Source organism: Suricata suricatta, chromosome 16 (assembly GCF_006229205.1).
Source record: "Suricata suricatta isolate VVHF042 chromosome 16, meerkat_22Aug2017_6uvM2_HiC, whole genome shotgun sequence".
In the NCBI taxonomy this organism is placed as follows: Eukaryota; Metazoa; Chordata; class Mammalia; order Carnivora; family Herpestidae; genus Suricata; species Suricata suricatta.
The window spans coordinates 55,499,252-55,509,067 of NC_043715.1; the positions used below are offsets into that span (position 1 = coordinate 55,499,252).

General features: G+C 49.2%; 1 protein-coding gene and 1 long non-coding RNA gene across 2 annotated transcripts in view; one reads left to right on the forward strand and one right to left on the reverse strand.

Moving 5' to 3' along the window:
- LOC115280121 overlaps positions 1-8,386 on the reverse strand; it is a 21,634-nt gene extending 13,248 nt beyond the window's left edge. Inside the window, exons 1-2 of the long non-coding RNA XR_003903663.1 lie at positions 8,307-8,386; positions 8,108-8,208 (exon numbers count right to left, since the gene is read on the reverse strand). This is a non-coding gene — a long non-coding RNA (uncharacterized LOC115280121). The remainder of the gene's footprint in view (positions 1-8,107; positions 8,209-8,306) is intronic.
- Positions 8,387-8,782: 396 nt separating this feature from the next.
- Positions 8,783-9,816, forward strand: part of ZNF331 (zinc finger protein 331) — a gene marked incomplete at its 3' end in the record, with an annotated part of 12,587 nt that continues 11,553 nt past the window's right edge. Inside the window, exon 1 of the mRNA XM_029924385.1 lies at positions 8,783-8,938. The remainder of the gene's footprint in view (positions 8,939-9,816) is intronic.

Sequence of the window (9,816 nt, forward strand, 5' to 3'; positions counted from 1 at the left end):
GAGCACTGGGTGTTATATGGAAACCACCTTGACAATAAACTGTAATAAATAAATAAATAAATAAAGCAAACCTCAAAAAAAAAAAAAAGAAAGAAAGAAAAGGAACTTACCAAACTCAAGACCCAAAATACAAATAATCCAGTTAAGAAATGGGAAGAAGCCATAAACAGACACTTTTCCAATAGACACATCAGATAAAGGGTTAGTACCCAAAATCTATAAAGAACTTACCAAATTGGCAGAATTTAACATCCATTAATGTTAAATGAAGACACTTAAAAATGAAGAATCAATGGATCTTTTCTAACCTGACAAAATAAAGTCTTCACCCTACCCATGAAAGCTCTAGAAAGGATCCTACTGAGGTCAGATCAACGCAAGAAATCCAAGATTGCCTGACCCGGCTGTTGAACACAGCGCTGGAAATGCAGCCCATGCGATTTCAAGTGCCATAAGAATCCAGACAAAGACGGGCATGATTATTTACAGATGATATAATTGTATACCCGGAACCACAAAAGAACTGAGGAAAAGTCCTGTTACAAAAAAATAAAGAGGGGCGCCTAGGTGGCTCAGTTGGTTCAGCATCTGACTTTGGCTCAGGGCATGATCTCATGGTCCGTGAGTTCGAGCCCCACATGGGGCTCTGTGCTGTCAGTGCAGAGCCTGCTTCACATCCTTTGTCCCCCTCTTTCTGCCCTCTCTCTCCACCCACCCCTCTCAAAAAGAAATAAATTTTCTTTAAAAAAGAAAAAATTCAGAGGGGACACCTGGGTGGCTCAGTTGGTTATGTATCCAGCTCTTGATTTCGGCTCAGGTCATGATCTCACAGTGCATGGATTCAAGCCCCACATCAAGCTCTGTGCTAACAAGCATGGAGCCTGCTTGGGATTCTCTCTCTCCTTCTTTCTTTGCCCCTCCCTGCCTATGCTCTATCTCAAAAATAAACATTTAAAAAAACAGAGAGAGTATAACATGAGCACAGAGAAAACAGTGGTCTTCATATAGACAACAATTATTTACAAGTTATGATTTAAAAGCAGGCTATAGGGGCACCTGGGTGGCTCAGTTGGTTAGGCCTCCGACTTCAGCTCAGGTCAGATCTCACATTCGTGGGTTCGAGCCCCGTGTCGGGCTCTGTGCTGACAGCTGGCTCAGAGCCTGGAGCCTGTTTCAGATTCTGTGTCTCCCTCTCTCTCTGGCCCTCCCCCTCTCATGCTCTGTCTCTTCTGTATCAAAAATAAATAAAACATTAAAAAAATTTTAAAGCAGGCCATAATCAGAAAGGGATAATGTAAAAATGAAAAACCTACAAATAAATCTCACCAAAACAACCAGTGGATGATTCCTCAGAGGGGATCTATGGGGATGTATGACATGTCCCTCTCTGCGAGGGGACAATGCTGGAGCTGTGACCAGATGAAAGGGCCTGAGCAGCCACACCAAGAGGGAGCGGCTGGTGCCTCCAGGTACCTGATGAAGCTCTCGCCTGGTCTGCAGTGAGGAAGCACAAAGTGTTGGAAGATAGGAAGTACGTCCTGTAAGCCAGGAGTGTGTGCGGAGGGGACGATTGTGAGGGAAAACATTACAGGCAGTTTTGTACCAGACTGCAGAAAGCTGCTTTGGTCCAGCATCTGAATTTCCAGCTATGAGTAGTCAGAGACCATGGGGGAATTTAGTAGGGAGGAAACAGTCCGAAGTTTGTAAAAGGTTTCTCTAGGAAATGAGGCTTAGAGGGAAAAGAGATTCGCTTGGAAGCTGCTGATACAGACCACGAAAAGGTTTTAACAAGGTTGATAACAGGGGAAGTACATCCAAAGTAATTTCCTGTTGACTGGGATATGTGGGTGAGCGAAATGAGAGTGCCAAGGTGGGTTAGCTTGGGATTAAGCAGTTGTATGGTGCCCTTAATCCACAGGAAGACTAGAGGAAGAAACCCAGGTGAAGGAGGAACACGATGCCCCATGTAGGGCATGTTAAGGGATGAGATGCATCTAAACCCTCCAAGTAAAGCCCCAGTAATGGATCACCATGTGGATGAGAATGAGTATCTCGCGGGGTGCCTGGCTGGCTCAGTCTGCAGAGCATGTGACTCTTGATCTCATGGGTTCAAGCCCCACATTGGGTATAGAGGTTACCTAAAAGTAAAATCTTAAAAAGAAAAAAAAAAAGAGGATCTCTCCACAACAAACCTGTTAAGGACTGTCATCCCAACATACAGATGGGGAGACTTCTACTCTTTCCTGTGTAGTCTTCTTTTTTCTTTTAGTTTAAAAAAAATGTTATTATTTTATTTGAGTGAGACAGAGATGGTGCGAGTGGGGGGGGCGGGGTCAGAGAGAGCAGGGAGAGAGAGAATCCCAAGCAGGCTCCAAGATGCCAGTGCAGAACCCAATGTGGGGCTCAAACTCACAACACAGCGAGATCATGATCTGAGCCAAAACCAAGAGTCAGATGCTTAACCTACTGAGCCACCCAAGTGTCCCAATCCTTGTGTAGACTTCTGATGTGCCACCTACTTCTTTCAATCTGTGAGCACGTATTTTAATGTTTACTACGTGTCAAGACTTAAGGGTCTTACAAATATTAACGGACTCATCCTCAGTAACAACTCTGTGAGGAAGCCACCGCTAATTCCCACTCTGCCACTTTAGGATCCAAGGCCTTGAGAAATTTGTTGAAGTCACATGATTATCAAGTCAGAAACGGAAATTATGGGGTGCCTGAGTGTCTCCCTCTCTCTCTCTACCCCTTCCCCTCCCCCACTTGCACTGTGTGTGTCTCTCACAAAAATAAATAAACAGTAAAAAAAAAATGGAAATCAAACACCTGGATCCCCAATTCCATCTTAGCCTCAACCCAGGAACATGTTTGCTGTCACCCCTCACCCAAAGGGAGCCCCTGCTGAACTTAGTGTTCTCAGGGCCCACATCACCAGCAGATTCCAGATTCTTTCTTTTCTTTCTTCCTTCCTTCCTTCCTTCCTTTTAATGTTTATTTACTTTTGAGAGAGAGACAGAGCATGAGTGGGTGAGGGGCAGAGAGAGAGGGACACAGAATGGGAAGCAGGCTCCAGGCTCCGAAGTGTCAGTACAGAGCCCAACGCAGGGCTCGAACTCACCAACCGTGAGATCAAGACCTAAGCCCAAGTCGGACGCTTAACTGACAGAGCCCCCCGCCCCCCCCCCCCGGGCTCCCTGATATTCTTTCCACTACAGTGAGGTGAGGGCTTGTTTCTAGGCCACCAAGATTCTGTGCCTCCGGCTTCGCAGCCATGAGCCACCTGCTGTTGAAGGGTCTGTCCTCTGCAACATAATCCTCCAGTGAGCTTTCTACCCTGACACAATACAGCCCACTTCCCAGAGCATCTGTATTCCTTCCTGTATCGTCTACCAAAGCAACTCCAACACTTCTTGACTTGAGAGTTTGGCCATTGTTTCTTCCGGGACTCTGAGAGACACCCCACAGCAAAACAGGCCCAACTTCTGGGCTCTCTGCTGGGGGTTGAACCCGAGGTACTGAGCAACCGAATAAATGAGATTTTGTTTACCCAGGCATACATCCCTGCCCTCTTCATCAAACTTCCATAAATCGAATCCCCAGACTACTCTGTTTGCCCTTGGCTTACATCCTAGCTCCTACAGTTCTTCATTCCTCCCTTATTAGTCCTGGCACATCCAGAGCCAAGATCAACTGAGATTTAGGGCCAGTTATGGATCTAACATCTAGGAGAGGAAGTGGGAGAAGCTCCTGAAGGGATATTTGCTGCTTTATGCACAAAATCTTCTGTGCTGCTTCTAACACAGCTGCTGAGCCAGTAGCTCTTACAGGGAAAGAATGGGCCACCTCTGCACCCTGGAAGGTCCCTGGGATATTATAAAGACAACACCTCCAGGTATTACCATCCAGATGTCCCTATCCCAGTTTTCAGGGGTCCTCGTCCCAGGCTGCTGCAGCTCCTCCCCGTGGAACCACCTCGTACACCGATACCCGATCAGGTCCCAGCGCCCCCTCTCGACTCCACCAGCTGGCAAAAGCGGTTTCAGACATCAACCGTTTCCAGCTCAGTAAGGGGAAAACATCTCGGCTTCCAATATAAGAATCTAGAGCACTAAAAGTGTTTACCCTAAATTGTTGGGAATATTTACACGAAGCAGGCAGGAGTCAATCCTACTCCGCACTACTAGCCTAAATGGATCCAAAACCCTAACACCTCATTAGGTGGGCCAGATCCAGGAGCGCCCTGGGGGCGTGGTGCAAAGGCGGCCTAGGCCCCGCCCCCTCCCGCTCCCTACGGGTCCCAGCACGCGGCCCCCGCACCCACTCCCAGACTTCGTCTCCGCACCCGCTTCCCGGGATCCCAGTACTCAGCTCAGCCCCGCCCCACCCCTCCCTGCACGGCGGTTGCGCAGTTTCCGGCAGACCCGGAAGCGAATCCGGGTAAGTGGCTTACCATTACCGAGGGACACTTTGTCTTTCCGGGTCAGGCTTGAACTTAGCGGCTACTCAGTCCGCAGACGTCCACACCTGCGGGCGGGGGGCGCTAGAATGCTGTCACCCCTGCCGTCCCCTGCAGGGGTGAGTCCCGACAAGGCCGGAGACTGTTCGAGTGACGGGATGCGACTATTCCGTTTCCGGTCAAAATTGCTCGGAGGCCGATCCCTGCTCCCTCTGCCCGTGGCGTCGTCGTTTTCCTGCTCAGTACCCTTCGCCGGCCCTCCTCCCGCACCCGATGCCGTGTGAAGCCCCCACTCGGTGCACGGATCCTCGCCCTTGCCGCCGGCGCCCGCCTCGGGAGCGTCTGCCCCTTCCGGCGGCCCGGGGAGCCGGTTTCCCGCCCGAGCCTGCATTCTGCAGCCCTCACCCCGTCCCGAGACCCCACCTCCCCAGCACCGCGTGCTCCTGGGGCGGGGACCTGCCTCTCCCCGGGGGACCTCCTCGCTGTGGTCCCCCCGCCCACCCCGGAGGGGACAGGCCCAGCTCCTGTCGTGTTTCTTCCCTCCCTGGGCTCATCCCTACCAACGTGTAGCTGGGGCGCAGCAGCCCCTGGCTGGAGGGGTGGGGTCCAAACAGACAGGTTGGGCCGTTCCTGCGGACAAAACCCGAAGGCAAAGAGAGGAGCAGTGGTGAAACACGAAAGTAACGCAGCTAGGAGCAGCTTCTCAAAGACTGTCCAAAGTGCTGAAAATGTTTCTAGATTTATATGGGGAAGTGGGGCAAAGGTGGGTGGGCGAATAGGGAGGCAGCGAGAGTCGGAATCTTTGCCTTGAAGTCAATCATGATTGGGGTCTCGTCTGGTCAGGGTAGTCCCTACGGCTTGAGGGGGTAGTTAGCGGCTCCCCTCAGCGCAGGCTTTGCTCTGGGTCTTTCTTCTGAGCTGAGAGCCCAGCTTGATAGAAGAACCCAACCAGAAAGTTTGAGGGCAAAATGGAGGCAGCCAAGGTCCTCTTTCTCGGTGGTGTGTGTACAAAACCGGGAAGGGTTTTACCCACACGGGGGGCGTTTTTATTCCATATCCTCAAATTTCATTTCCGTATGATTCCAAATGTGTCTGCTTTTTTTCCTTCAACTTTCAACTTTTTTCCTTTTAAACGAATTGTATCATTCAAATCGGGTCTCCATGCTTTCCTAATAATCATACATTGAAAATATTCATCAGAGGTGCCTGGGTGGCTCTGTCAGTTAAGCCTCCAACTCAGGTTCAGGTCATGAACTTGCATTTGGGGAGTTTTAGCCTTACATCTGGCTCTGTGCTGACAGCTCAGAGCCTGGAGACTGCCTAAGATTCTGTCACCCTCTCAGCCCCTCCCCCGCTCATGTGTTTTTCTCTTTCTCAAAAAAATAAACATTAAAAACATTTTAAAAATCTGTTATTTTGATGTATTGCATTAGTCAGTGTTCTAATCTTGTCATTAATGGAATAAAGTGAATTTGACTAATATTAATTGCTAACTGGCTACATTTAAATGGCTAAAGTCATATATGTACCCTTACATTATGTATTCAAAGGAGTTAAAATTTTCTGTTTCATTTTGTTCAGATATTTTTAGTAGCCTAATATAATAATGTGAACAAATTTTTCTTCCTTAAAAGAGCTTACATCACACTGGAACTAACTCTGGCTTAAAATTAAACAGACGTTACTAGATTCAGAGACCTCTAATGTCTTTTAGTCTGTGTATTGAAATTAGTTATTCAGATTGGCCTTTTTTTTTCAGTCAGGATGTGCAATATAACCTAGAAAATAATACATTTCCCTTAAAAATACAGACTTTTTAAAAATAGAAGGTGCTTTGTTATTTTCCGTTTTGAGCAGAAATAGGTAAGGCTTCCAGTTTCTCCATAGCCTCGCAACAATGTTTTTACTCTTCTGTACTGTATCCATTGTAAAGAGTGTAATAATTGCACTTTAGTTTTGATTTGCTTTTTCCTAATGTCTGATGATCCTTATATATGTATATATAATTTTAACATTTATTTATTTTTTGGGAGACAGATAAACAGAGCATGAGCAGGGGAGGGCAGAGAGGGAGACACAAAATTCCAAGCAGGCTCCAAGCTCCGAGCTGTCAGCCCGGAGCCCGATGTGGGGCTGGAACTCACGAACCACTAGACCATAACCTGAGCCTAAGTAGGAAGCTTAACTGACTGAGCCACCCAGGCGCTCCCCCCGCCCCAATGCCTGATGATCTTGAGCATATTTGCTTATGAGCCATTCATATATTTTTGGTGACATGTCTATTGAAGTCTTTTTCCTATTTAAAAAAATTTTTTTTTTTAGCAAGAGCAAGCAAAAACAAGTGGGGGAGGGACAGAGCATGAGAGGCACAGAATCAGAAGCAGGCTTCAGGCTCTGAGCTGTCATGTCAGCACAGAGCCCGATGCAGGGCTCAAACTCAGGAACCAGTAGATCATGACCTGAGCCAAAGTTGGAGCTTCGCCATCTGAGCCATCCAGACGCCCTTCCTATTTCTTTTTTAATTGGGTTGGTTTCTTCATGAGTTGTGAAGGTTCTTTGCATATTGTTCACCTGGAAATGTCTTTATTTTCCCCTAATTTTTAAATAATAGTTTTGCAAGATATAGTATTCCTGTTTGACCTTTTCAAATTATTACTCTCTCAATACTTTGAATATCTTATTCTACTGCCTTCATTTTACTATTTTTGATGAAGAGCCTGGCATTAGTCATCATATTGTTGTTACCTTCTATATGGTAAGTCTTTTCTGTTGCTGCTCTAGGATTTCCTCTATGTCTTTTGCTTTCAGCACTTTAACTGTGATGTGTCTCTTACAACTTCTGGATTTTGAGTTACAGTTCCAAAGGATCTCTCCTTATTTCCATATTATGTACATATTTTTATCATGTTATGACTTATTTTTTTTACATTTACATCTCTGATCCACTTGTATTTTATCCTAATATATAGTTTGAGATACTGAATGAATTTGATCTTTCTCCAAATAACTACCTTCACACTGCAACACCATTTTTAAATAGCGCATTCCTGATAAAGAAACAGTGCAGTATCTTGACTTTACCCCCTGAATGGGAGCCATTCCAAGGACAAAGGGATACAGAGAACATTTCGGATTTTCATGGTTTATCACGGATATGCTATCAACATCGTTATTTTGAAAGTATTTCCTTTAGGGGCACCAGAGTGACTCAGTTGGTTAAGCCTCCGACTCCTGTTTTTGGCTCAGGTGGTTTGTGAGCTCCAGCCCCAAGTTAGGATTCTCTCTCCCTCTCTGTCCACCCCTCCGCTGCTAGCTTTCTCTCTCTCTTTCAAAATAAACAAACTTTAAGAAAAATAATAAATAGGGGTGCCTCAGCTCAGGCCATGATCTCACAGTCTGTGAGTTCAAGGCCCACATCCGGCTCTGCACTGATGTTGCAAAGCCTGCTTGGGATTCTCTTTCTCTCTGACCCTCCCTCGTTTGTGCGCACGCGCGCGGGCCCTCTCTCTGTAAAAATAAACACATAAACTTAAAAATTTTTTAAAGAAAATAAAGTATTTGCTTTATACTGTGACAGTAAATAACTATAAAGTTGGGATTTATGAATATTATGAATAGGAATACAGGAATTCTGTTCACCAAAAATACCTGAAAGCAGTGAGAGCCCGTGAGTACGGAGTTTGTGTTCCCTAATGTCCTTTCCAAACAACAGGAGCCAGGGCTTTTTGGAGAAGTGACTGATTCTGCCTCTGGAATAGAGAAAAAATAAAGTGAGCCTACAAGAAAAAGCCAGAACTAACTAACTTATCATCATCATTCACTAGTAGTATTTAAAACAACTGATTACGTTATAAAGTGTTGATTAAAGAGACACACGTGCTGCCTTTGCAAGGGGATCCATACTAGAGCCGACCCACACAGTCCTACTGTATAAGGAAAAGAAATATCCCAGTTAAACGGCTGTAGAAGGAACGTCAGGAGTAGAAAAACAGGGTTTTTTGTTTTGTTTTTCATAAGTCATATAATGGTCTGAGGGAAAAGTCTCAATTACCCTTAAAATGAACGCCTTAGCTTGAGTGACATCACACCAATGACGACGCATCCTTACGTAAGGGACCGAAATGCATGTTGGGAGCACGCCGCACGCCCATCCTTCCGCGAGTCCTTCCCCTGAACTACATTTCCCAGAAGTTTGTGAGGCACAGCGCCTGGGGGCCGTGCAGAGTTGCATGCCGGGGCAGTGGGCCGTCGCTCTTCCAGCTCCGCATATTCCCGGGCTGCTAGACTACATTTCCCAGAGGCCCGGTGCCCCGCCCCCTCCCCCAAGTAGAAGAGCGGCGAGGTGCCTGCTGGGAGAGGCTCACTGCGTCTAGCCTCGTCTCTGCCCCGCATCCTGCGGACGTGGTTCGGAGTTAACCTCGCGCTTCGCACCCCCTCCCGCCCCTTCCCTTCGTCCAGTTGGTCGTGGGGTCCGGAGCGGTGAGTGGGTGGCCTGCTGGGAGGGGAGCGGCCCGGGGGACTGCGTAGGAGGGCGGTGGGGAGGGCGCCCGGGGCGCGGAGGCCAACACCGAGCCTGGGTCTGCGGGACCGGCTGCGGAGAGAAGTGCGAGGGTGTCGAGGATGCCAGGGACCGGGTCCCCGCGGCCGCGGTGCGCGCGAGGGGCAGGCCCCGTCTCGGGGGTTGTGACGCACTTCGCGGAAGTGTGTGAGGGCGAGGGTGGCGGGACCGCGACTGTGCTCCGCGGGGGTGGCGGGGCCGGGCTGGAGCTCCGGGGCTGCCACAGGTGCCTTCGCGCCACCGCGGGGTCTGCAGGGGACCGGATGGGGCTCCGTGGTTGTCACGGGTGCCTTCGCACCACCGCAGGGTCAGCAGGGGATCGGATGGGGCTCCGTGGCTGTCACAGGTGCCTTCGCACCACCGCGGGGTCTTCAGGAGATCGGATGGGGCTCCGTGGCTGTCACGGGTGCCTTCGCGCCACCGCGGGGTTGGCAGGGGACCGGATGGGGCTCCGTGGTTGTCACGGGTGCCTTCGCATCACCGCAGGGTCAGCAGGGGATCGGATGGGGTTCCGTGGCTGTCACAGGTGCCTTCACACCACCGCGGGGTCTTCAGGAGATCGGACGGGGCTCCGTGGCTGTCACGGGTGCCTTCGCGCCACCGCGGGGTCGGCAGGGGATTGGATGGAGCTTCGGGGCTGTCACGGGTGCCTTCGCGTAGCCGCGGGGGCGACAGGGGATCGGATGGGGCTCCGTGGCTGTCACGGGTGCCTTCGCGCCACCGCAGGGGTGGCGGGGCCGGGCTGGAGCTCTGAGGCTGTCACAGGTGCCTTCGCGCCACCGCGGGGTTGGCAGGGGAT